General features: G+C 43.4%; 1 protein-coding gene across 7 annotated transcripts in view; it reads left to right on the top strand.

Moving 5' to 3' along the window:
- Window positions 1-26250, top strand: part of LTBP1 (latent transforming growth factor beta binding protein 1) — a 342667-nt gene that overhangs the window by 44669 nt on the left and 271748 nt on the right. The gene's annotated exons all lie outside the window — the stretch shown is intronic.

Genomic DNA, 26250 nt, shown 5'->3' with positions numbered 1-26250 from the left:
CAGCAAGTGCTTGCATAGTAATGTCTGCCTTCCCTTTCCTTAAGGTTGCACATGTTATCCTCACACTCCACGTCTCTGAGAAATACTCCATGCGTGCGTTTAGCCTCTGCAGGGAAGCTTTACTCTAAGCACAGACCAGAGCAGGAGCCGAGATTACAGGGAGCCGGGGTGGAAGGGAATAGGAGAGAATTGTTTGATTATGATGGAGCTGTGAGTTTAAAAATCCTTTTCTTCGGGGGGAGGGAGTGCTCTCGAGTTTTGAAATAATAATTTGAAAAGCGACATGGTGTGATTTTTAAAGCTGCATGGAGAAGGTGGGGACCCCACTCTGCACAGAGAAGGTATTCCGATGGAAGCGAGGCCTCGGGAAGGGAATGTCCCGGCCTCAGGAGCAGGTGAAATGCACCCACCAGCTGCCGTGCAGGAGCGTCTTTGGGGAATGAGCTTGTGTGCTATTTATGGGGACGAGGCCTTTTCTGAGCGTTGGGAAGTGCTGTTCCGAACAGGATGAGACCCTGGATCAAGGCCGGTCTCCCGGTGCCCCTCTGAGTCTCGGCCGCCCCGGAACCTGGCGCAGATCGGTGCCTTTTAATTAGCTGCTCCGCGTGGATAACAAGACGCAGGATTGACCGCAACTATCACTTGTCATTTGCCCGGGAATGTAAAATACAGGAAGTCCTCAGCTTAAGCGCGGGCTTGGCCCAGGAGTTCATTTGTAAGCTTGGAATTTCCAGTGTCTTCTCCCCGCTAGGAACAGGGCCCACGTGGTCATTAGGATCCAGTCCGCCCGCAGGCGTTGTTCAGCCTGCTCCTATGGATGAAATTACCCTAATTTATACTTCCCGTTTGAAGAGGCCACCTACTGTCCCCGCGGGGTGGGGTCCTTCTAACTTGTTCTTTCTCTTTTTATTCCCTCCTCAGTCCTCTTCTTTCTGGTTTTCTTCATTTTTCTCTCATTTCTTATTGTCTCTGACTTCCACTTCTGCCGTGATAAGTAGATTGGGGGAGGGGCTAGTTTGAAATCTAACCACATGGTGAGCATTTTATTTGGAAAATATTTATATCCTGCAACTCTCAGCAAGAAGGAATAGTAGTTATAATTAGTACTTAGTAACAGCTTTCCTAACTAATACTTAGTGACTTAGCCAGGTACTGTTTCAAATGCTTTGTGTATATTATTAACTTATAACTTGCAATGACCCCATGTGGTAGGCACTGTTGTTAACCCCACTTACAGATGAGGACAATGAGGTGCAGTGTGGTTAGGTAACTTGTTCAAGGCCATAATAATAATAATTAATAATAATAAGTGTTTGGATTAAAATGCAGGCAGACTAGGGAGAATAAGCACGAGGCTGTGAGTGGAGGCAGCAGGGCCCAGCATCCACGCCCTGAAGTGGAGGGTGGCCAACTTTTTCTGTGAAGGCTCAGACCTTTTGGGCGTTGGGGGACATACGGTTTCTGTCGCAGCTCCTCAGTTCTGTCGTCATCACGCAACATCAGCCACAGACGATGCCGAAATGAACGCGTGACCGCTCCAATAAAACTTTATTTATGGCTATGGAAATTTGAATGTCATATAAATTTCACGTGTCACCCAATATCATTCTTCTTTTGATTTTTTTCCTCCCCTCAACCCTTTGAAAATGCAAAAACCATTCTTAGCTTGTGGGCCGTGGGCCAGCTTTTTGGCCCATGAGCTGTGGTTTGCTGACCTCTTCTGTAGAGGATTGTGGTGCTTTTTGGTGCCAGAACACGAATGTAACTGTGTCCTTGAAGTGATGTAAAGCTTCGGTTATGTCACACCGAGGCATCTCTCTCCCGGCGTTGTTCCGGATCTCCAAAACCGTTCTGCGTTGAACTGTGCCTTGGCACTCAGAGTCAGATTGCTGTGCACGGCAATTATTTTTTTCCAGCATCGTTACTTACATAAACTGTGAAGTCATTTACAAGGGACATCATTCATCTTGAATAGCACCATCCACTGTTAGACTGTGACCCTCTGTGATGTGTATGTATGGGTTGTTAGTGAGAACCATATGTCAGACGTCAAATAAAGGAGCAAACTTTTTCTTTTTTCTTTTTTTGGGTAGCAGCGGCATAATTTGGACAGGAATGTTGTGAGCCAAAGAGGAGGCTAAGGTTTCAGCTCTAAGTTGGCCTTGGGAAAATAGAAGTCATTGTGGGCATACCTTGTTTTATTGCGCCCCCTTTATTGCACCTTGGTTTATTGCGCCCCTCAGATATTGCGGTTTTTTTGTTTTGTTTTTTTTACCAATGGAAAGTTTGTGGCGACCCTGTGGTGAGTGAGTCTGTTGGTGCCATTTCCCCAACAGGCTCAATGGTGGTTAGTATTTTTTAGCAATAAAGAATTTTTAAAGTAAGGCATGTACATTTTTTAGACACAACACTATTTATTGCATACTTAATAGGTTACAGTATATTGCAAGCATAACTTTTACATGCACCAGGAAACCAGCAAGTTTGTGTGAGTCACAGCATTGCATCACACCATTTGGGGGACCAGGCCTGCCCTGTTTCCCAGGTATGCCTCTAGATAATGTGCTTCAGAGATGTCATGTCTATTGGGTGCTTTTGGGTAAGGAGAAGAGATGGCCTGAGATACTAACCAGTCCTGATAATTTCTTTAAAACCTTTCATAGGTTGCCCTGTTACTTGGGCACTGCAGGGAGTATTAAGATCCACAAGATCCAGTTCTGTTCTTAAGGAGATTTTGAAATAGGTGGCTATCACTTGAGAGGAAGGCACAGGGAGGGGGCAGTTGGCCCACTGATGAATTTAGGGAATGACACGATCACCTGAACTCATATTTAATCAAACTGCCAAGGAAGCTCAGATGATAGGGCCATTTTGCCACTTTTGAGAAATTCTCGAGTTATCTTATTTTAAGGTGCTTGAGTGTCCTCACGACATGACACTGGACAGTGGCCTCCCAGTGCAAGTGACCCCATGTTGGAGCGAGCCAAGACACAGCTACCGTGCCTTTTCAGTCTTCAGTCTTGGAAACGGCGTACCTTCACTTCTCCCTTATTCTACTCATCAGAAGTGAGTCGCCAAGTCAGACCACCCTCCAAGGGAGAGGAATTTAGCTGTATTTCTTGGAGGGAGAAATAGCAAAGAATTTGTGGATATATTTGAAAATGACCACATCGAGGACACGAATGGATTGGAACTTGTTGTAGATGAAGACTAGTGGTACTAAAAAGTTTTAAAGATTGCTTGAAAACCACTTTAAAGACTACGATGTCAACCAAGCAATTCCAAAAAGACACAATGAAACAAAATGGAAAAAAAAAAAAAGTAATGGCTACTTCATGAGCTGACGAAAGGAATAAATGACGGGTCATCTTGCTGCATTCACACTCTGGCAGCTCCTTTTCTGATGCTCTGAACGTGCACCTAACTTTACAACGTTGGATCCTTTAGAAAGTCATGTTAACCCTTCAGGCTACTCTCATAATTGCATCCTGTAGATGTTATTCCCTTGTCACTGTCAGTGTATTTGGAGAATTGCCACTGTTCAGTCACAGGTCTTGTCTTGAGTTGCCTGTTTAAAAAGGTGTTAATTCTTGTAAGTCGGGGCTGGGAGACTCCACGAGGGAACAGCATTCAAAACTCTTTAGCTTTCCAGAGCTTATTCCTCACCTGCCAGTATCATTATTCACGTGAATACATTGAGGTTTCCCATAAGAGTTTGTTTTTGGCCCTCCTGCTGCTCCATGGAGCTGTTTTGACTGGTGTGAAATTGCCTGCTGGGCTTTGCCAAGTGGGGAGCTGTTATCTGCGCTGTGTCAGGCGGAAGCACTTTTGCAGGAGACAAGGTACCCAGTCCCCTCTCTTTCGGCTGGAGAAGGAAGCCTGGTTTTACTCAGGATATGATGTCAAATCTATCTGGAGAGCTCACATGGGTCCAGTCTTTTTTCTTCCCTGGGGCTGGCTACTTTCATCATCTATGGTACCCTGATGTTCCAAAGAGTTGTGGCTAGCTTCTCGGGAAAAATTTTTTTTTTTTTTTTTTCCTTGTCTCAAATCACTTGAGGGGACTACATTTATCCAGTGTCATTGACTGTCCCTCTGTCCGGCATCTTCTTTCCAGGGATGTGGGGAAGAGAAAAGAAGCAAATTAGAAAACATCCTTTTATAAGACGGGAGTAATTCAAACGCATCGAGCATTTATCAAGTGATACGGAGAAGGTCCTTTAAAGTCCACATGGAGTTGATGGGTTGCACCTTCAAAGGTGTTGAGAAGTGAATTCTCCTCATTTCCCGGGGGTCAGTGGATCGGAGGCAGCCTTGGGTGACGTCTGTGCCATGGAGAAGTTCTCGGCCTCCTCTCACTGTGGTTAGGTCTTAAAGAAAACTAGATGCTGTGACCCCAACAAGGATGGGAGACTTTGTGGAATGTTCCTGGACGTATTCGGCTCTCCTCATTACCAGCAACAACAACGGCAAGATGTAAAGTTGTTCCCTCTATTTGGACTCTCTCATAGCCCTAAAGAAAAAACCCCAAAACCCTCCAGCAGTGAAACACCAACAGTGAAAACTGTAGGGAGAAGGTTCAAGCTTTTTGTAGCACTAGTAGTTGAGATTGGGGCATCTGAACTTTTGAAAGAAGCCAAGGAAATGGCCAGTACTCAAATAGACAGTTTCCCCAAATGGTCTGCGACTGCAGGGGCACTTTGCTCGGTGTGGATCCCTACCCCCAACCCCCACTCTGTCCACACTCCCCCAGGCTTCGCTTCTGTGCTTCCGTACTTACCATGATCATAGCTACACAGCTTTTCATCTCTAGCTGCGTAGGTACACACCGGGGTTACAGTGAATGTTTACCTGGAGAAAACAATGTAAATGTCTAAATCCCTGTCCAAGGATTGTCCCATGTATGCTTATATTGCAGAAGTTACCTTTTTGTCTTGGAATATACTGTTTGCCTTTGTAAAATCCTGGACATTTTGCAAAGTACTTTGTATTCCTTGTTGTATTTGATCTGCCCAACCAGTCTATGAGATGGAGGCTTTTTTAAAAAGAATTTTATTTATTTTTATTATTTAGTATTTACTTTAAGAGAGAGAGAAAGAAAGAAACATAGATGTGGGAGGGAATCGGACCAGCAACCTTTGGTGCATGGCTTGATGCCCAACCAATTGAGCCACACTGGCCAGGGCAAGATGGAGGTTTTGATCTCTACTTTATGATGCGGAACAGAAGCAGAAGGGTAGAGTGTTCATTTCAGGACATTTTAGGCATAGGAGGAGAACTGAAAATTGAACCGATGACTCATTTCAACCTTTTACATGCATTTATTATAACCTTTTTAAAAATTGAAGTTAAATTGAAATTGCATGGAGAGGAGCACACAGGTCAGGAGTGTACACAGCCCAGTGATTTCCAACAGTGAGATCGCACTCGTATGGGTACCACCCACATCGAAGAGCAGAGCCCTGCTTCTGTGTCTAGGTCTTCCCTCCCCTGCTCCCGATAGGAGCCACTGTCTTGGTTTCTAACCAGAGGTTAGTTCTGTCTGTTTCTGAACTATATATAAATGAATCAGACAATGAGATTCATCTATGTCATTTTATGTTTTCATTTACATTGCCAAGGATTGGCCCATTATATGAATATACTGCAGCTTATTACTTATTCTTCTCTTGATGGAAGTCGGGAATTTTCCTAGTTTTTGGCTTTTATGAATGATGCTGTGTAGGCAGGCATATGTGGGAATTCTAGAAGACCTTTGTGAACTCATCAGAAAACCAAGTCCAACTGGGTAGAGCGATGTCAAGGTTTGAGAAGGACTTCATCATCCATCGTGTAAAGTTCGATCATGCTGGTATCTGTGGGTCAGCACTGGTTTGTTGTTTGAGGAAACCAGGCACTTGGGGGGAATGGTGGGGTGATGCAGTGTTTAAGGAACTGGAAGCAAGGAACTGTTTCCTCCTGAGTGAGAACCGGCAGGAGGAGTGAACTGTGGGGTGGGGGTGGGAGAGGTAGGCGAAGGGCAGGGGAAGTCAAGTTGTCTTCAGCCTGTACGGTCCCATGAGGAAAGCTTGGCCAAAATTAGTTTTGAGATCCAACCAGCAACTGACTGGGTTTAAATTCTGGTCAAAGAATTGTATGGAAACTCCAAGTCTGCAATTGAAAAGGGCAAGTTCTAGGATTGTTTGCTACCCAATTTAATTGCTAGAAATCAGGATGGTGTTTTGTTGCTATGTAATAATAATAATAATAATAATTATTCTTATGATAACAATCTATATATATAAAAGCCTAAGTGACTGGCTGGCCCGTAGCTATGACACACACTGACCACCAGGGGGCAGACACTCAACGCAGGAGCTGCCGAGCGACAGCAACTTTGCAGAGTGCCCTCTCGCAGTCCGGGACCCCTGGGGGATGTCGGACTGCCGGGTTTTGGCCCAAACCCCGCAGGCCAGGCCGAGGGACCCCACCGGTGCACGGGCCTCTAGTATATACAATAACAACTAATATTTACTGAGTGTTTATTCTGTGCCAGGAGCTATTAAGTCCTTTCTAAATATTATCTCGTTTAATCCTCTCACAAGAATGTGAGATGGATACTATTATTATCCCCGTTTTGCACGCCGAGGCGATTTCAGGTGCCGAAGGATTAAGCAATTTGCCGAAGTTCGAGTAGCTCTCGAGTGAGGAGCCAGGATTCATGCTGAGGCAGTCTGTAAGCAATAAGTCTGCTTTGCTTCTTTCTTTGATGGCATTTGTATTCATTTCCTATCACTACTGTAACAAATTGTCACAAATGTAGGGACTTAACACAAACTAATTGTCTCCTAATTGTGAGGTCAGACGTCTGGAATGGGTGTCACTGGGCCAAGATCAAGATGTTGGCAGGGCCGCCTTCTTCCCGAGGCTCCAGGGGAGAATGTTTCTTTCCTTTCCCAGCTTCCTTAATTCTGTGTCTTGTGGCCCCTTTTCCACCTTCAAGCCACCAGCGTTGGGCTGAGTCCTTCTCTCTGCCTCCCTCTTCCACTTTAAGGACACCTGTGATGGTGTGGGGTCCCCTGGAACACTCCAGGATAACGTCCTCATCTCAAGGCAGCGGTTCTCAACCTGTGGGTCGCGACCCCTTTGGGGGTCCAACGGCCCTTTCACAGGGGTCACCTGAGGCCATCGGAAAACACATCTATAATTACATATTGTTTTTGTGATTAATCACTATGCTTTAATTAACGTTCAGTTTGTAACAATGAAATTGGGGGTCCCCACAACATGAGGAACTGTATTAAAGGGTCACGGCATTAGGAAGGTTGAGAACCACTGTCTCAAGGTCAGCTGATGGTCAGCCTCAATTCCATCTGCAACTTGAATTGTCATTTCCCGCTCACGGGTTCTGGGTAGTAGTCCATGGACATCTTTGCCGGGAGGGACAAATACTGCAGTATGTTACCAGGGTCCCAGTCTTGCCAATCTTCCCTGCTACTCAGGAGTGAGCTGCAGTCGCAGGGATAGTAAATAATTATCACTAGACCCTTCAATGAGTTGCAGAGCCAGCCCTGTGACTCTCATAAAAGAGAGTTAGATTTAAATACATCACATAGACTTAAGGCCTAACTGTGGCCCCCACTGTTCTCTGAAATCTTGGGACCAGCACACTCAGGCACTTGTGGGTGGAAAGGGGAAGTCAAGAAATCAAGGCCTCGAGATGACCAGACACCAGGAGGGCCCGGCTCATGGGACTAGGGATTGAAACGTCCACACCACTCATTAATAAGTGGCTTTTGACATACAGTGGCCCCACCCACTACACAAAGTGGCCTGTGGACTCTGAGTAGGAGGAGTTGGGAAGGGACAGGCAGACGTGGACAGGAGTGGGAGGGGGCTAGGAATGTCCCTCTCTACGACAATTACACTGTGGCCCTTAAGCCTGATCAAGTGTTTCGCATAGGATTATTCTTGGACGTGGAAATAAATCTGTGCACGACAATTGAATTAATTTGTTGTCAGAGGACCGCCTGCAAACCGACAGTAGAACCGGGCTTGAAACACCCGTGAATCCACCGAGAAGCGGTTGGAACAGAACACAGTTTGGCTGACCCGTGGGACCCGTGAGCTGTGGGCCAGGCCTGCAAGGCTGATGTCAAATGCAAGAACGATTTTCAGAGCCCGACTTGGGGTGTTGTGCCGATTACAGTGAAAATCACATTTGGCTGCGTTCGGCATTCCATAGATACTGCGCCTGAATCCTTCCAGGGTACCTCTGGGGTCGCACTAAATCCTCTTTCCTTGTTTGCCTTGGCCGAAGAGTTTGTTTTCATTTGAGCAGAGTGTAGACTACATTTTAAGACCACATTTTTATAGCAGCTCTTTGGGATCAGAATAAAGAGCCAATAAGATGTGAGTTCTGTGTGAGGGAGGGGACAAGAACACCTCAGGTTACATAAAACATGCCCAAGTAGGAAATAAAAAGCAACGTTAAATAGCCTACATGGTAGGTATGCTTTTGCTGAGGTTCTTGACGTCGAGTTTATTTCTACCTCTTCATTTGTGCCTCAGATGTGTTAGGGAGGACCCAGCAGAAAGGGCTGGTCTCATGGTCCTGGAGGCAAGAGCTTCTAAGTGGAAAGAATGTCTACTTACACGCATGGAAAAGAGAACCCCTAGATTTGCTGATCCAGGAGAAAATGTCTGCCGTTAGCCAGGACTGCTATTTTCAGACAAGAGGTTTAAGTGTTGTGCAGGAGAGTGGGAGGGACCAGAAAGGCCAGCGGGGTGGGGGTGGGCAGGGACAAAACTAGTGGATTGGACAATGTTCCCATTCCCATTGGAGTTAGGTGCGCTTTCCTGTTGGGGGGGAAAGGGGGCGCGGGTGGCTTTGACTGTCCCCTCTGTCCCAAGCGCTCAGGGCTTTATAAAGTATGAGAGAATTAAGCCCAAACCTGTGTCCACAACTAGAGGGATCTTTTCAAAAGGTAAGTCTCCTGTTGCCCTGCCCTGGCTTCTCAGTGCTCTGAGGATAAAGACCGGCTTGCCACTCCCGGGGGATCAGGCTGCCTGGTCTCATTTGTGCCTTCCCGCTGGTTGTCCCCGTACACAGGCAGCTGCTGACCCTGCCATCCCTCCTGGCACATTTTCTCTGCCTCTCACCCTTCCGCCCTCACCGCCCTCCTCTGTGCCCCAGGCACACTCTCCTCTCCCCTAATCGCCACCTGCTCATCCTCTGGGAGGCATTCTCTGCTGCCCGTTACTCCCTGGGGAGACTTTTTTAGGCCCCCCCCCCCCCCCCCACTTCACAGCATTCATTGCAGTTCCTGTGCTTTACTCCACCTGGCCCTGCGCGTACTTGGTGAATGAGTCAATGAGGTCGATCGCGCGGGACTGCTCTCAATGGAAAAGTCTGACTGTGCAGGAATGCAAGGCAGGTAGCACATCTTCTAGGCTGCCTCAGTTTCCCCAAAGTAATGAGAAGAGACCAGTTCAAAGGGTCACTGATGGGAGCAGGCACACGTTTACTCAGCCACCCCACTCCCCAGGGCAGGGTAGTAGCTCGGGCTGGGCGGCCCCTCCTCCCACGCTCCCTCGGTGCGATGGTGGGCCCCGCCTGCGTGTACCTGTCAGTGTCACCAGGAGGTCTCATTGGTCAGACTCCACTTAGCGCTCGGACCTCGCAGTGCCAGGTCTTCCTGCTCCTTGCGCTTCCTAGGAAGCCTGTGATGGGTATGAGGCACAGTCACACACAGAGGTGACGTCACGGCAGGGCCCTGGCCGCCCGTCTCGTGGGAAAATTCGACACACTGACACTGGAAATCCAGTTTCTGCGCTTGAACTTTGTAAGCCTCATAAGTATTTAATTAAATATTAATAATTTGAACTTTGATGCAGAATTGGATCAACTCTCATAGGAAGGAACCGGGGACAGCGGGCAGACTTCATTTGTCACTCAGTGTTCATGCGAGGCCAGCGTGATGGGTGTGATTCACGGAGCGCGCTGTTTCGAAAGCAAAGGAGGATCTTACCAATAGCAGTATCTTTGAAGAGAATTAATGTGGATTCTTGTCCTGTTGGGAAGTTATTTGAGCATCATGGAAAATAGAACAAGTATATTCGGGTGTTTGTTTTGTTTTATTTTGTTTTTACATCTTCCAAAATTTTCAACCAGCGCGGCCCATAAAGTTTTATAACTTACAGGGGTGAATGTCTTCCCAGGGTCACACAGGAAGGTAGAAGCAGAGCTGTGACCTGAACCTGACCTCTTTTTTGTTGTTGTTGTTTTAATCTTCACCCAAGGATATTTTTCCATTGATTTTTAGAGAGTTTAAGGGAGGGGGAGAGACAGAAAGGGAGAAACATGGATGTGAGAGAGACACATCTCCTCCCACACATGCCCCACCAGGCCCGGGGATTGAGCCTGCAACCAAGGTACGTGCTGGAACTGAACCCAGGACCCTTCAGTCCTTGGGCCGACGCTCTATCTACTGAGCAACACTGGCTAGGGCTGAACCTGACCTCTTATTCCATGTTCTCTTTGCTATCTTTCATATGCCACAGTCTGGCTTTTTTTTTTTTTTTTTTTTTTAATCAAAATTGTGAAAAAATTTTGCACAATATTTTGAAGTATTTTTTTTTATAAATAAGGATAGAGAAGTGAGACATTTTCGTTTCATAAATTTTAAGTGAATCCGTGTTGTCAGACAAACAATTGTTTATTTTCAAAACAATCAAGGTTCACTTAGTCAAAGCATACTCTCTCTCATGAAGAAAATGTGGCGATTACTTCATTATAGGAAGTCACCAGTGTAGAAGCTGTTGCCAAATATTTGAAGATTAGCTGGACTGTGTGTCACACGTACGGAATTCATTTTTGAAACTTCCTCATTGTAGGGCTGTCTTGACATACGCAGCACTCCGATTGCTTTCAGAGTGCCGCCCTTTTAGTCTCTGCCTGGTGTTGGTGCTTTGCCAGCGCTGGTATTTGGAGACTGATGGACAGAATCTAAAGTGAGACTTCATTCTTTCTTAATTTGTTCAAAGCCTCTTTATGCAGCAGCTAATCCTTCCTAATTATATTGCTCGGAAGGATGTTCTTAACTCAAACAGGAAGATGACACGGGCATTTTGAGAAGATTAGGGTGCACTTTACTCTGGGAAAAGAACTTTGAAAGGAAGCGGTCTCCCTTTCCCGTCTCTCACTCCCTGGGAACAAATAACCGTCTTCCTTCCCCCCTCGATCCCCATGTGGAATTCTCTCCTTCTGTTCCTCTTCCATTCCTGTAGCTCTGGACTTCCCTAAGCTCTTTTGAAGGAGTAAAGAAAAGTTTCTAAAAATTCCATTGCCCTGTGCGAGGCAAGCATTTCACAACTTACTTGCCTTAATGTCTTGAAAGGTGACCCATGAACCTAAATCGTTTGAAAATTTAGTGTGCGTATTAGAAATACTTTACATAAGGTTGAAATGCTTTCCAGTCTCCTTGATTAATTTCTTGGTTGCCATGTTGCTTTGTATTAGTTTAATGTAGTGATTTTTAAGTCAAAGTAAATGTTAGTCACATGTGGATATTAGATACTATATTGGACAGTAAGTGTGGTCACTTTCAAATAAGACTTTGGTAAATCAAATTAAGTTATAGTTTGTAAAGTCTTAGTGGTTTTAAATATTCCTGTGATGTATGATTTTATCACATTGCTTACAGATTTATTTTAATTTGGTTTTCTTAGATTTTTTTGTGTGAGGTCGAACATTTTTTACATGTTTATTCACATACTTCTTATGTGAATAATCTACCAACATTCTTTATCCCATTTTCTATTACATGGTCTTACAAAAAAATTTTTATTTGTAAGAACTCTTTTCATATGAAACTTCCCATTTGTCAAACACTTCAAGAACTCTCAAAGGAGGGGGTACCTCTATGCAAAGAATGTTATTAGTACTTATTTAATTTTTTAACTCCAAAATTTGGAAAAAAACTTCTTAAATTGATTTTATTTTGGGGAAATTCCACTTGTCGATGAGGACAAGAATGTAATCTATTATTCATTGAGTAATATATTTCAGAATTCTTCTGTCCTATGCGAGGCTGTTAATTGACACAGACAAAAATCTTTATGTACCACTGAACCACCTATAACCACCATGAAGATAGAATCACAACTCTCCTCACCTCCACAACACACATTTTCGGTTTACTGTAGTTGATTTATTCAGTCTGTCAGCAAATACTTATTGAGTGTCAACCACATGCCAGGTCATGTTATTGGCACTCCAATTAAAAGGATCAAGCTAACATGCCTAAAAAATAGTTAATGATACAGGATAAGTACTTAATTGACTACTACCTGTTATAAATTCTAGTGGAGAATTAGGAAGTGAGTACTGGAGCAAAGGAACATTTACCTGAGTCTGGGAAGATTTGGGGAAGTGAAGGAGAGGCTGGCCTTTAAGTGCAGGATAATAGGGTGGAAGATATGTTGGAATGAGTCTCCTATTTCCACAGGACTGGCGGGAGATTGATCTATTTAGGAAGAATAGAGCAGTAGGAGATGAGATTGGGTGGGTAGGACCAGATTATGGAAGGCCTTGACAATCAGAGAGAGGATCTTTGAGTGGGGCTGTGAGAAATGGAGAGATGCCTCTCACAGCCACCAAAGAAGTATAAGACTTACCTGTGGGAAGCTAGGTTGGGTGATTGATGGGCAGGTTAGAGAAAGGGATGCCTAAAGTCTTAAGACGAAAGCTAATTTCCTTTAAAACAGAGGGATGCAGACTATCTACCAGTCAAGATGGTTCCTTTAGATCCCAGCTGAGGAGTTACATGTAGTCTAATGATTCATTCTCATTCTCATTCTCTCTCTCTCTCTCTCTCTCTCTCTCTCTCTCTCTCTCCAAATCAAATAATACATAATCTTCGCTTTGGGAGTGGGGGACAGTGGAAATTGCCTTTGAATGCTTTCCTTTCCTTACTCCACTCTACCCCTGTTTTCAAATTCACCAACCTATAATCAGAACAAGATTCTTCTGTGTTGGTCAGATGAACACTCTCAGCTTTTGTGGCAGTTCATCATGACCTGCAGAAAAATCAAGATCTTGGCTTCTTCAAATGTTCATCAGACTCCGGCTTTCTGTCATTACCTTTGTTGGCTGTATAGCTTTTGCCATAATCATTTCATATGATTGCTCCCCCTTGAATACCGATCTCTGTGCTTTCCCTCTTTGGTTTTCATGCGTGACTCAGAGTGCTCAGCTCACTCTTATTCCCCTTCCTTTAGGTGATAGATATCCCACATTTTTCAGGATGTCTTTATGATGACCTAGAAATGAGTCTTGACTGGAGTATCACCACCTATATGTTCATGGGCTCTAACTATCTTTCTAGTTGGATTGCATTATGTAGTTTCTATTTGGATTGATTCTCATTAGTTATTATTATTTATCATAACTTAATAAAAAATAATTACCCATAATTAAAGTCTGTAAGAAAAATGGCATTATTTATTGGGTGATGTTAAATAATAAAAAATGCGATTTTGTTTCTGACTTTGCTTATATTTGTTGTTTAATTTAGCTAGGGAACCAAAGTTTGCTAGGGAGGTTTTGATGATTTACTTTGTGAAGTAAACATACACTGAGTCTCGCATGAAAACCAAAGAGGGAAAGCACAGCGATCTGTCCAGGAACAGGGACTGATTCCCCTCTCCCCTCTTTTTTCTCTCTCCCTCTCCCCTCTTCCTTCTCTATCTCTTTGCCCCTCAGTATTTTCCCTCCTAAATTCATAGTTTCACTTTCTCCCTAGGAGCGTCTTGTATTTCTTTTCGAGGGGATGATAGCATGGATACACAAATCTATAGAGTCACAAGAATCAGGCCAAACTTGAGGTGTGTTGTTTTCTTTAAGGGGAAAAATAAGGTGAAAATGCTTTTATTTCTCAGATTTTTCTTAGAATGAGTTCAAATGGAAAAGAATACTAGAAATATTTACCAGACGAAAATGCTTGCTAATTTAACATAATTAAGAAGATATTTAAAAGTCCACATATTTAGAGCTGACAAAGCAATGTTGAAACCCTGGAAGTGAGTTTTTTTTCTTCTTGGTTAGCTGGGATGCTACTTAACGTTTTGTAAAGTAAGTGTGTATATACTGACGTTCAACTCTGTTTGCATTTAAGTGTGCATGGGTCAGGAAACGGGTTTAGCATTCAGTATCATCTAGAAGGATGACAGGCCTTGGGAACCTACGACAATGCTGGCCCATTTTCAAAGGAATTCTTCCCTGGTCTGGATACTGTAATAAACACAAGTGCACATCAGTCCATTTATTATAGACACAACATGTATAATAGTTTGCAGGGTTTTTTGTTGTTTTTGTTTTAGGCACATTTGTTATAGCTGATTATGTAAAGGGTTTGAAACAGAATCAGTTAAAAAACACTGGGGCTGACGTTCTCTCTGAAAAAAACACCACCACCACCACAACGGGTGAGAACAAATGAAAAAAAAAAAATACAGAAAATGCAAACATCCATCCCAATCAGTTCATAAGAGGATTTAAGTACAAAACGTGGACCCAATTTGAACTTTTACGATTATGCCATCGGGCAGCAGGTGGCAAGCTTTGCCTTTGCAGTGAGCTTCGGTTTTATTTTTATGCTGCGGAATGCCAGACTTTGAGGAGGGTGGTTTGGATCCACTGGAATATGTCATTTCTTGGCAGGGCAACCTCGAGCCACCTCCTCTGCTCATTGTGCATAATTGCCTCTCTGTGGATGCTGAAGCCAACCTTTCGGATCCCCTGGTTGCAGATGGAGAGGACTCGGTTCATATGAGCAATGCTTTATTCTCTTGTGATTTTTAGCAACACATTGCTAACGGAGAAAATAAATTAGAAACAAATGACTTTCTAAGGCAGTGCTTGGATGGTGTTAGAAGAGGTTTTGTTGTTCAGTCTTACTTATTACTAACTACATATACATATAATTACTCAATATATACATGTAATTTTTTTTTTTTTTTTTGGTTTCCACTTAAAATAATCACTTCTCACTGGCTAGATACCTTGATACTGTGGTGTGAGAAGTATAGGCACAGCTTATTCTACCGGGCTTAGCTTATTGTGCTCCACACGTATTGTGTTTTTTACTAATTGAAAGCAAGACCCTCCACCAGCAGAACGATCACGATTTGCGTTCTTGCGATACTCACTTTACGACTGTGGTCTGGAGCCGAGCCCACAGCATCTCCGAGCTGTGCCGCAATTAAAACGGAGTAGAGTTCCGCGAAAGTATTTTTGGAAAATTAGAGAAGAAAAAATACATTCGAGACCCCCCAATTGAAAGCTATTATCTTCCCTTCGGCAATAATGCGTGCTTTGTCAGGGTTGGGACTGTAAGTCCGGAAAAGAGACGAAGCTTAAAGATGGGAGTGAGGGGGAGGTGGGCACCAGGCTATTTCATACACTGTTTGCTCATACTTTCTATATAAAACGTTTCTTCCAGGGCCGTTATTTTATGCACTGGGGAAAACTTGGGGTGACAGAGAAGAATGAAGTGTGTGATTCACTGTACACACCGTCGACAAATATTCCATACCTGCCGCTTACTCAGTTATTTTTCCTAGGGCTTTTGTTAGAAACGAGTTCATGTGGGCTGCACTATTTTATGTTGACAGTGTTTTATATGTTCTTACCTTCTTAAATTCCAGCTCTACATTTTTATTTTTTATTGTTAGGAAAATATATCATTTACAAAAAGACATAGAATTTACAACCCACACAGCTTAAAGGACAATAACGGAAGCCAAAATTCCCGTATGCACTGAAGAAATAAAACACTCTCGTGGCCTTAGCCGTGCTGCCTGTGGCCCTTGCCCACACCGTCCCCCGTCTCTCCCACACAGTAATTTGTATTAACCACTCCCTATTTTTCTTTAGTGCTTTACTGTTTTTTTGGTACTTTTGAGCTGTTCTTTTGGCTAGCCGGTTTTTGACTTTTAAGTAAGTCTGATCCACATTTTTGTATTTGTCTGAGACTAGCTTTTCTTGCTCAGGTGTTGACATTGGTCCATAACAGTGGCTCTCAAACTGGAATCTGTGAGATTCACCCTGTCATGTTTGAAGCTCTAGGTGCAGCCCCCCACTCCCCACCCCAGTTTCTAACTCGGTGGGTTTGGGGAGAAGAGCTCGCATCATGAAACACTTGCAGGTGATGCTGACGTGTTGGTCTCAGGAGCAGCTTTGAGAAGCATTGATTACCCTGGTGCTTTCTAGGTGGGGTCCATTTATGTTTCCTCTGGACAGCATCCCGTTGTATGAATGTACCACAGTTCACACGTACAACCTCCCGGTGATGGGCGTTGGGGTTGTTTCCAGGGTTTTGCTCTTCCAACAGTATTGTGTTGGGCATTTTTTGTCTTCTGTTACATATTAAGAGCTTTTATAGAATGGAATAGAAAAAGTGTTTCCCTTGTGTTAAGGGTAAATTTTGTATCCTGAGACTTGTGTTTGAGGAACACACACCGTTCTGTGGAATGCCTCCGTTACAGTGAGCCCGTGCCCACGTTGAAAGCTGCTCCTCTAGTATAGAGTGACTGCTGTTTTCCTTTATGAACGGTGTTAACTTGTTTAAGAAATCCTCCCCTCACCCATTGCTCTGAGATCTTTTTCTGTATGTTTAAGCGTTTCCTTTCACATTTGTGTGATGCACCTGGAACTGATTTTGAGTATAGTGTGATTTTCTTTTCCGTACGGATAACTTATTGTCTTAGTACTGTGTGCTGAGTAATTCTCCCTCCTGTGGTACTAGATTGGTCGTATTCAGGTTTCTTAATATGTATACGTCTGTTTCTGAATTCTCTGTCCTGTTACGTTGGTCTATCCTTGAGTCAGCTGCATTTCCATGTAATTATAGAATCAGCTTGTCACTTTTTTTTAAAAAAAACCTGGCTGGAATTTTGATTATTGCATTGAATCAGTATTTAATTTTGAGATGAATATGCATTAAAAAAATCCTCACCTGAGAGAATATGTTTTTATTGCTTTTAGAGAGAGAGATGGGGCGGGGGAGAGAGAGAAACATCAATCTGAGAGACAAACATCGACCCGTTGCCTCCTGACCAGGAATTGCACCTGAAACCTGGGTATGTGCCCTGGATGGGAACCCACCATGACCTTTTGGTATATGAGATGATGCTCAACCAAGTCACACCAGCCAGGGCATATCTTTGATATTGACTCTTCTTATGTATAAATATGTCCCTCTGTTTATTTAGATCTTTAATGTCTTTCAATGCAGTTTTAGAATTTTCTTTATGTACATCTTGCACATCCTTGGACAGATCTGTTGATACGATATTCCTGGTTACTATTGCAATGAAATTGTTATAACATTTCATTTCCAAATATGCTTTCATATAGAAATGAGGTTGCTTGTTTTTTTTGTACACTGAAACTTTGCTACATTCATTCATTCTGGTACATTGTCTAATTCTTTTGGGATTTCTCTAGAGAATTTTATCATAATGGTGAGAGATTTTCCCTCCTAATCTTTACAGTGGTAATTTGTGTGCCGCATTGCATTGCCCGGGGCCTCCAGGCCATTGTGAAACAGAAGGAGTGAGAGTGGGCTTCTTATTTTTAAAAAGGGTTCGGTTCCCCTTTCACCACTGAGGCCCACATCTGCTGTAGGATGTTTGTAGATGCCCTTTATCAAGGTAAGGGGAGGCCTTGCATTGCTAGATTGCCGAGAGTATCAACAGATGTTGAATGTGATCATTTGATCTGTTGGTTTGGTCATATGGTTGCCTTTTATCTATAATGTGGGGAATTATATTGAAAGGTTTGCTAATGTTGGAACAACTTTGTATTCGTATAATAAGCTTCGCTTGGCTATTGTGTCTTTCTTAAATCTTTCAGCGCTTTCAGTTTACATCTGTATTCATGAGTGAGCTGGCGTATAATTTTGCTTTCTCATACTGTTTTGATATGGTTTTGGTATTAAGGTGATGTTAGCCTAATAAAATGAGCTGGGGAGTATTCCTTCTCCATACTTTTCTGAGAAAATTTTGTATAAGATTGGATGTTTTGTGGAACTTGCTTATAAAACTATTTGGGTATTTTCCATGAGGGTGATCTAATTTTTACTGTCACTTGTGCTTTTTATTTGTACTTGAAATTTTTCTTTAATTTTGTTTTTTCCTCTCCTTATCCTTCCTTCCCTCCTCACAAACTACTTTGGATTATATGTACTCTATCTCTGTTCTCTTAGTGATTGTTCCAGATGTTTACCTCAAAAATGTATATTTAAATTCACAAAGGCAAAAGATATTCAGTATTTTTACCTTTCTACTAGTGCCATAAGGCCTTAGGACATTTCAACTTTGATCATTCCCTCCAGAGGTTAATGCTGTTATTTTGCAACAGTTCAATGAAAAGATTCTAATCCTGCAAATTATATTTTATGTCACTGCTTTATATTGTTAATGCTTATTTAATTCTTTCACACATTTATTATTTTCTTTGTTCACCATTCCTACTTGCATTTTAGACATTTTCTCTGGGACAACTTTTCTTAAAGTGCTTCTTTTGGAAATTCCTGTGGTGAGGGTCTTTTTATTTCCTTGGGTTTCCTGGATGTGCGGTTGTAGCTTGGTGGTTATTTTTTTCTAAGCATTTTGAAGCCATTTTTCCATGGTCTTCTGGCTTTCCTTGTTAATTATTTAATCAGCTGATGAACAAATCAACAGGTGATCAGTTTGATTCGTATTCCTTTATGGGTCATCTTTTTCTTTCTGTTTGGATTTTATTGATCTTGCGTGGGATTTATTGGGATTATGATGTGAGAATTCATGTTTTTCACTTTTGGAAAATTCGTAGTCATTTTTTTCTCTTTGACTATTACCTCTCCCCAGTTCTCTTATTTTACAAGTGTAATCAGGCAGCTAGTAAACCTTTCCATCCTATTCTCTGTATCTTTCAACTCTCTCCTGTAGTTTTTCTTGTCTCTGTGCTGCATACAGATATGTTTCTTTAGGTTCATTTCTCCACTGAGCTCTGCTATACCTTCCGCCGTCCTTTAGGTTACCCATCTCACATGTTATTTATTTTATATCTAAAAGTTCTTTTTCAGATCTAGTCTATATTAATAGTCTTTTATCACTCAACCATCTTTATATATATTACATATATTCTGTAGCTTACAATCCCAGTCTAACTTGCAGTTGTTATTGGGCTGATACTGCTGTTAGATTTTTGTCTCATTCTGGTATATTTCCTTGCGTATTTGGTGGCTTCTGATTGTCAGTAAATGTTCACTGGCATTTTATCTCTGGAATTCCTTAAGGCCCAATGTTAGGGATGTTCTTACAGAGGGTATTATGTTTGCTCTTAACAAGTCTTGGAGGTACTACCCATCCAGGCCCACTTGTATCTCAGTTTTGGAGTTGTTATTGTTTTGGTCGCGAAGATATTTTTTATTTGGCGGCCAAATCTGCACAGAGGAGGACTAACAATAGGAATTCTCACCTGAGATGAATTTTGTTGTCGTTACTGTAACTTCTCACGCTCACCAGATCCTAAGCTGAGACAGGCGTACATCCTCATGCTCCCTCACCTGTGGGCTGCCTGCCTTTGGTTCGCCTACTAAGCGTCTTGCTGTTTGGTCGTATGTGGGATCTCTTATCTGGTACAGTTACCAGGCTTCATCCCTGTGCCCCGGGCAGTGTATTAAAACCTGTGACCGAGGCGCCCAGGAATGGCAGATGCCCCTCCAGGGCAAGTTCCTCTTCTGGTGCCAACTTCTTTCCCTGCGACTCATGCTCTCTGGGTGTCTCTGGCTCTGAGAGTGCCTCCCACCCTCCTGCCAGCTCAACCGTAGTTTGATATTCTGTCTGGTATTGTCAGTTGTTTGATACTAGCAGATGTTCTCTGGACATCTCACCCCCTACTTCGCCAGAAGTCGCCATCCTAGTTAGTGTATATGAAAGGGTTTTTGTCCTGAGATACTGGAAACCTAATATTTGGAGTATAAACCACCAAGTTGCTTGTTCTGCGGGAGCTCACATCACAGTCGAATAACTGCCCCCTGGGTCCTCGGGGAGGTCCCGGCATGCTTTCCTCCATCGTTCACAGCCTGAGGGGTCTTACGGACACCCCCTTGTTGGGGTCTCCTCCAGCCAGGTGGCCAGGGCCGGAGGGGTCCGTAGGACACTCTGCAGCCTGTCCTCATGTCCGCTCCTTGGCACCCAGACCGGGACACCTGTGCTCTTGGCTGTGGCTCATTTCCTGTCCTTTGTCTATGTGTCCCCAGCCTAGTAGTTCAACCTTGTCTCCTGTGGCTTCATTTTCCTCCAGTTTCATCTGGGCATTCTTTAGCCCTCAAACGTGTGCTTTTATAGTACTGATTGGTGTTTGCAGAGGTTAAACTAGCCTTTGTGTGTTTTAATCCCACTCTTCTCTTTGAGGATTTGAGAGAAAATTGAAGTTCTGTTCATTCTTACACAGGGAGGAGGAGAGGAATAGTGATTTGGGGGCAGGAGAAGGGCAGACACGTTTTTGCTCCTATTCTAGTGGTATCTGATAGGAAAAAACAGAACTGCCATCGCAGGGGAGAGCTGGGGCCCCACTGAAACATACTTTTAAATCCAAGAGTACTCCTGAATTAGTATAGCTATTACAGCTATGAATAGTAATAATATTGTGTGTATTTTGAGTGTGCCTCTTTTGGGCTCTAAATTTACACTTTTTAATGCTGTTTTAGACTCATCCCTTGCCATGACCACCTGTAACTTGGCAGCCTGAGGGCTGCCAAATATATCAGGACACCGAGTACACATCTTTCCTAACCAAAATGGAAATAAAGTGTATTTTGGGCTGACCAGTTCTAATCACACACTTGTCTAAATCATTGAGAAATTACATGTTATGTTTGTGGGGGGCGATAACCATATAATCGTAGGCAATTACATTTAAATTGAGGGAGTGAGTGAAGTTGCCTATTTTTTCTGGCCCCCTGTTGTTTCCTTTTCAAGAATCTGAGTTGGAATTTGATAGCTGTCAGTTTAGTATTTCAGGTTCAAACCTGGGGTGATCCTGGTTGCTAAATGTAGAGGAGGTTTTCACCCTGGCCAAGTAGCTCAGTTGGTTAGAGCATCCTCCCGATACGCCAAGGTTGAGAGTTCAATCTTCGGTCAGGGCACATGCAAGAAGCAACCAATGAATGCATCAGTGAGTGGAACAACAAATTGATGTTTCTCTTTCTCTCCCTTCCTCTAAAATCAATCAATAAATTTTTTAAAAAAGTGGAATTTTTCAGTATGAGAGAGTGGTTTTGTGTACGATTCACATTGGAACTGAAAACAAGAAGGGGAAGGAGACTATAGAATCCTGTAGTATTTGAGATGATATGAGAGATCTAAGGGGACAGGTTTGGGACCTGGGAGTGGTTGGCAAGGGCCAGGTGGAGCCTGGGACAGTGTGCAGGGTGCTCCTCGAGGTTTCGTCTCTTAGCGAAGAAGGAAATACGCAATTGTTACTTGAAGACTAAGCTTTGGGTTGGCCATCACGAGTGCTGACTATGGGATGTGATCATCAGTAGTTAATGAGAGTCTCCTTTACAAACGGTTGCCTCTGATTTTTTCCAGTGCCCCACTGCTGGGTAAGAATTTCAACAGTTTTACGATGGTAACATCATCCTGGTACCTACCTGCTGACTGTCAGGCTGCCTTCCCCCAACTCCATCATGAATACCCTCTCTTTATAGGTCGGGAACATTAGTTTCAGAGATGGCAAGTAACCTGCCAAAGGGACAGCTAGGAAGCAAGAGTCCGACCTTGCACACAAGCCTGTCTGACTCCGAAGAATGATGAGGAGCTGTTTACCACCACACCACTTCACACAGCTAGAGTTATTCATCCCCATGTTCACCATCTCCTCTGGGTCAAGCCTGTGTCTCCAGCCAGATGGTTCTCTGAAGACAGAGAGACCACATATTTCCATTTCCTACATTCCCAGTGCCTAGTCTGGAATGGAGCACACGGTTTCATATTCTTTTATGTGTTCTGCAAACACTTGAACACGTACTACATGCCAAGGTTTGTTTTAAGGGATAAGTAGGGTAATAAACAGATACATAAGACAGTGACCCTTAAACACTCACTGTTTATTGGAAGATGCACACACACGCAATCATAGTGCCATGTAATAAATATTATGACAGGCATTTGTATGAGGGGCAGCCATTGGTGCCTCTGCCTGCTCAGGGTCATTTGCGAAGTGTACGCTTAGCTGTGGAAGAAGCTTCCAAACTGTTTTCACATGGTTATGCCAGTTTGTATTCTTTAAAAAAAACTTTTTTATTGTGGCAAAAGATATATAACAAAAAATTTAACATCTTAATTATTTTTTAAAAGAACAACATTCAGTGGTATTAGTACATTTACATTATTGTGCAATCATCATCACCATCAATTTTTTTTCCAATTTATTAAATTTACTGGGGGTGACAGTGGTTAATAGGGTCCTATGGATTTCAAGTATACATTTCTGTGATACATGGTCTGTGTATGGCATTGCATTACCATCTGATTGCATAGAAATTATATATCCTTTAAATAACCTTCCATTTCTTCCCTTCCTCCCAGCTCCTGGCAGCCACCATTCCCCTTGGTCTCTAGGAGTTTGACTGCTCTAGGTACCTCATAGAAGTGGAATCATATACTGTTTGTCTCATTTCTCAGAGTATCACTCCTCAAGGTTTATCCATGTTGTAGCAAAGATCAGAATTCCCTTCCTTTTTAAACAAAATTATTTTTCAATTACAGTTGACATGCAATATCGTTTAGTTTCAGGTGTACAACCTAGGACTTAGACATTTATACAATGTATGAAGTGATCACCTTGGGAATTCTAGCACCCACGGGGCACCATATGTAGTAGTTACAGTATTACTGACTCTGTTTCCTATGCTGCATTTTATATTCCCAAGACTGTCTTTATAACCGGCAATTTGTACCTCTTAACCCCTTCAGTTCTGTATTTTCACCAGCAGCACGTGAGAGTTCTGGGAGCTCCGCATCCTCGCCAGCACTTGGTAGTGTCGGTTTTGCTTTGTGCTTTTCTAATAGGTGTTATCATAGCAAGTAGCTCATTGCGGTTTTAATGTGCATTTCCCCAAATATCAGAAATATTGAGCATTTCCTCATGTGTTGCTTGCCATCCCTATATTTTCTTTGAAGTGTCTGTCTGGGTCTTTTGCCCCTGGGTTTAATTGAGCCTTTTGCTTTCTTGTTGATGTGACTGATTTTTAACAGAACTTCCTTTTCAGGGGTTTTGTTAAGGTTTTCAGTGCATTTGACATACACAGTTTATAAAGTGCTTTGAAGAAGATGCTCTAGGAGTGGTTGCCAAGGGAAACGAAGATGGGCTTTGATTCTGACCGGGGCAGAAGTGGTGGGGTGGGCTTCTCCTCGGTGTGGTTTTGAGACGGGAGGACAGAGAAGAGCTAGAGAGGACGGGAGGAACTCGGAAAAAGAAAAGCGGGATTTGCTTGGTTTCCAGTGGAAGCTGGAAGGGTTGGAAAGGGCAAAGGGATGGTTTACTCTGATGGGAAAAGCAATTGCACAGCAACACGAAAGCTGTTGAATGCCTTTCCTTTTCAGCTCAGGGTTGCATGAGGCAAGACCAGCGGGTGGTTCCCGCCACTGGGCAGTGAGGTCAAATTATCTCGTAACCCTGGAGTAATCCAAGCAGATATCGAATACTTCTTAATTTTTAAATATATTTTTTATTGATTTTATAAAGAGGAAGGGAGAAGGATAGAGAATTAGAAACATCAATGAGAGAGAAACATCGATCAGCTGCCTCCTGTACGTCTCCTACTGGGGATCAAGCCCACAACCATGGTACATGCCCTTGACCAGAATGGAACCCGGGACCCTGCATTCCGTGGGCTGATGCTCTAGCCACTGAGCCAAACCGGTTAGGGCTCTAATACTTCTAGGAAGAGCAAGGGTGCCTTAACCCACACCCAGATATTGGCAATATGTCTATATTTTCAACATCTCCGTTGGCATATTAATAAATTCGTGTTTATTAAAAAACATTTGGCTTCTTATGTGAAAACTTCTGGAAGGGAGTCTTTGTAAGGCTACAGTACTCCCTTCCTGCCTCCTGACTTGCAGGCCCTGTGACAGGGAAAACCAACCAGGCTTCTTGTCCTGGGGTTTGAGGCCTTCGGGCTTCGGACCTGCCCCCTGGCCTCGTCCACACACTTTTGTGGACACGAGTGTTTTTACGGGGAATGTGGTTACACAGCTCTTGTCAGCCTCAAGGGGGCCTGTAATCCCCAAAGGCCTGGGAACCTCTGCTCTGGAGGGTGTGATCGGCAAATTGACCATCGCGATGGCCCAGCAAACATTCCGCGTCTCAGCCTGAATACATTACGGCAGGAAGCTCTGCGTCAGATGAAGTGAGGTCTACGTTAAAGCAGTGGGATTGGGCCCAGAGCCTCAGCTCTTGGGTAGGCAGCTTTGATTCCGTTCCTGACACAGTTAACAACTGGCCGAAGAAAAGCTTTTTATTTTTATTTTTATTTTTAACTTATTAAGAGAAGTACTCAGATAATGTGTGTTCTTGATTATGTGTCTGAAAAAAAAATCAACCCAATGTATAGGGTAGTCTTCATATGTGATCTAACGTGCTATGCATTGGAGAAGACAAAACAGTAAAATATGACCTTATGAGAAGACAAGAGCCTGAGGCCTGGAAAGGAGAGAGCAGTGCCGGCTGGATGGCCCGTTTTCCCTGTGGCTGGATGGGTAGGGGTTGATGGGCTGAAAGGGGAGGAAATGGCGTTTTATTTGGGAGGAAACCTGTAAGCAATTGCTCAGGGGAGGAAGTCGAAGCAGAAATTGGTCTCAGCATGCTTTTCACGAGTATTCCTGTTAGGGAAGTAGACGCGACTGAACTGGAGACTGCGACACAGTGAAACGACACCTTGGAAAACCCATCAGGCGGTGGAGAGAAGGAGAGGGGTGTAAACCATAGATTTTATTCTGATTTCACCAGGTTTTCCATTAATGTTTCCCCCCCAGGATATCACTTTATGCCCAACTGATGTTTCCTGAATCTCCTGTAATTTGACAGCTTTTCAATCTCTCCTTGATGCTTTTGAAAATATTTGTAGGAGGATGTCTCAGGCGGGGTGTACTGACGCTTCCTGATGATTGATCGGGGATTGTGGTTTGGGAGGATACTGCAAAGGTGAGGGGCCTTTCTCATCATACCATGTGAGAGGGTGTGTGATAGGAACGTGACTTATCACCGATGACATTTATCTTGACTACTTGGTCGAGGTGGTGTCAGCCAGACTTCACTGTAATATGACTGTCTACCTATTCCATACTCCATTCTTTGAAGCAAGTCACCAAATACTATCCCCACTCAAGGGGAGGGGAACCAAGCTCTACCTCTGGAGAGGGAGGGCAGCACATCCTCAGCCATTATTGGGAATTCTTCTGTAAGGAAGTGTTCCTTTCCTCACTTACTTACTCAATCACTTGTTTGCATTTCATTAGCCTCATTTATTTTATTCTTTGGGTTATATGCTCATTATTTTGTTCAAATGATCCCACCTATGGCCATTGTAATACTTTCAGCAATAAAGATAATTAAAAATAAAATAAATGAGAAAAAAAGTTATACCGTTATGTTGATGAATTTGCTACTTTGTGTCCTATCCTATATAATAAAAGCCTAATATGCTAAGTGTCCAGTTGTCCAGCTGACCATTCAACCAATCAAAGCATAATATGCTAATGATATGCTAAGGCCGCTTAACCGCTCGTTATGATGTGCACTGACCACCAGGGGGCAGTTGACCAGTCACTGTGACGTGCACTGACCACCAGGGAGCAGACACTCCAGCCAGTAGGTTAGCTTGCTGCTGGGGTCCGGCCGATCCAAAATATATGGTCATGCAATCCAAAATATATGGTCACCTTTTATACTTAACTAGAGGCCCGGTGCATGAAAATCATGCACTGGGGAGAGGGTCCCTTAGCAGCAGTGGCAGGAGCCTTTCCCACCTTGGCTGCAGAGGGGATTGGGCCTAAGCCGGCAGGCAGACTTCCCCCATGGGGCCCTGGGCTGTAAGAGGGTGCAGGCTGGGCTGAGGGACCCTCCCCCAGTGCACAATTTTCATGCATCAGGCCTCTAGTTAAGTATAAAAGGTGATCATATATTTTGGATTGCAGGGTCTTTTCTGGTTTGTT

Source organism: Myotis daubentonii, chromosome 12, assembly GCF_963259705.1.
Source record: "Myotis daubentonii chromosome 12, mMyoDau2.1, whole genome shotgun sequence".
NCBI classification, from domain to species: domain Eukaryota; kingdom Metazoa; phylum Chordata; class Mammalia; order Chiroptera; family Vespertilionidae; genus Myotis; species Myotis daubentonii.
The sequence above is the reverse complement of the archived record's forward strand: the minus strand, read 5'-3'. Positions and strand labels throughout refer to the sequence as shown.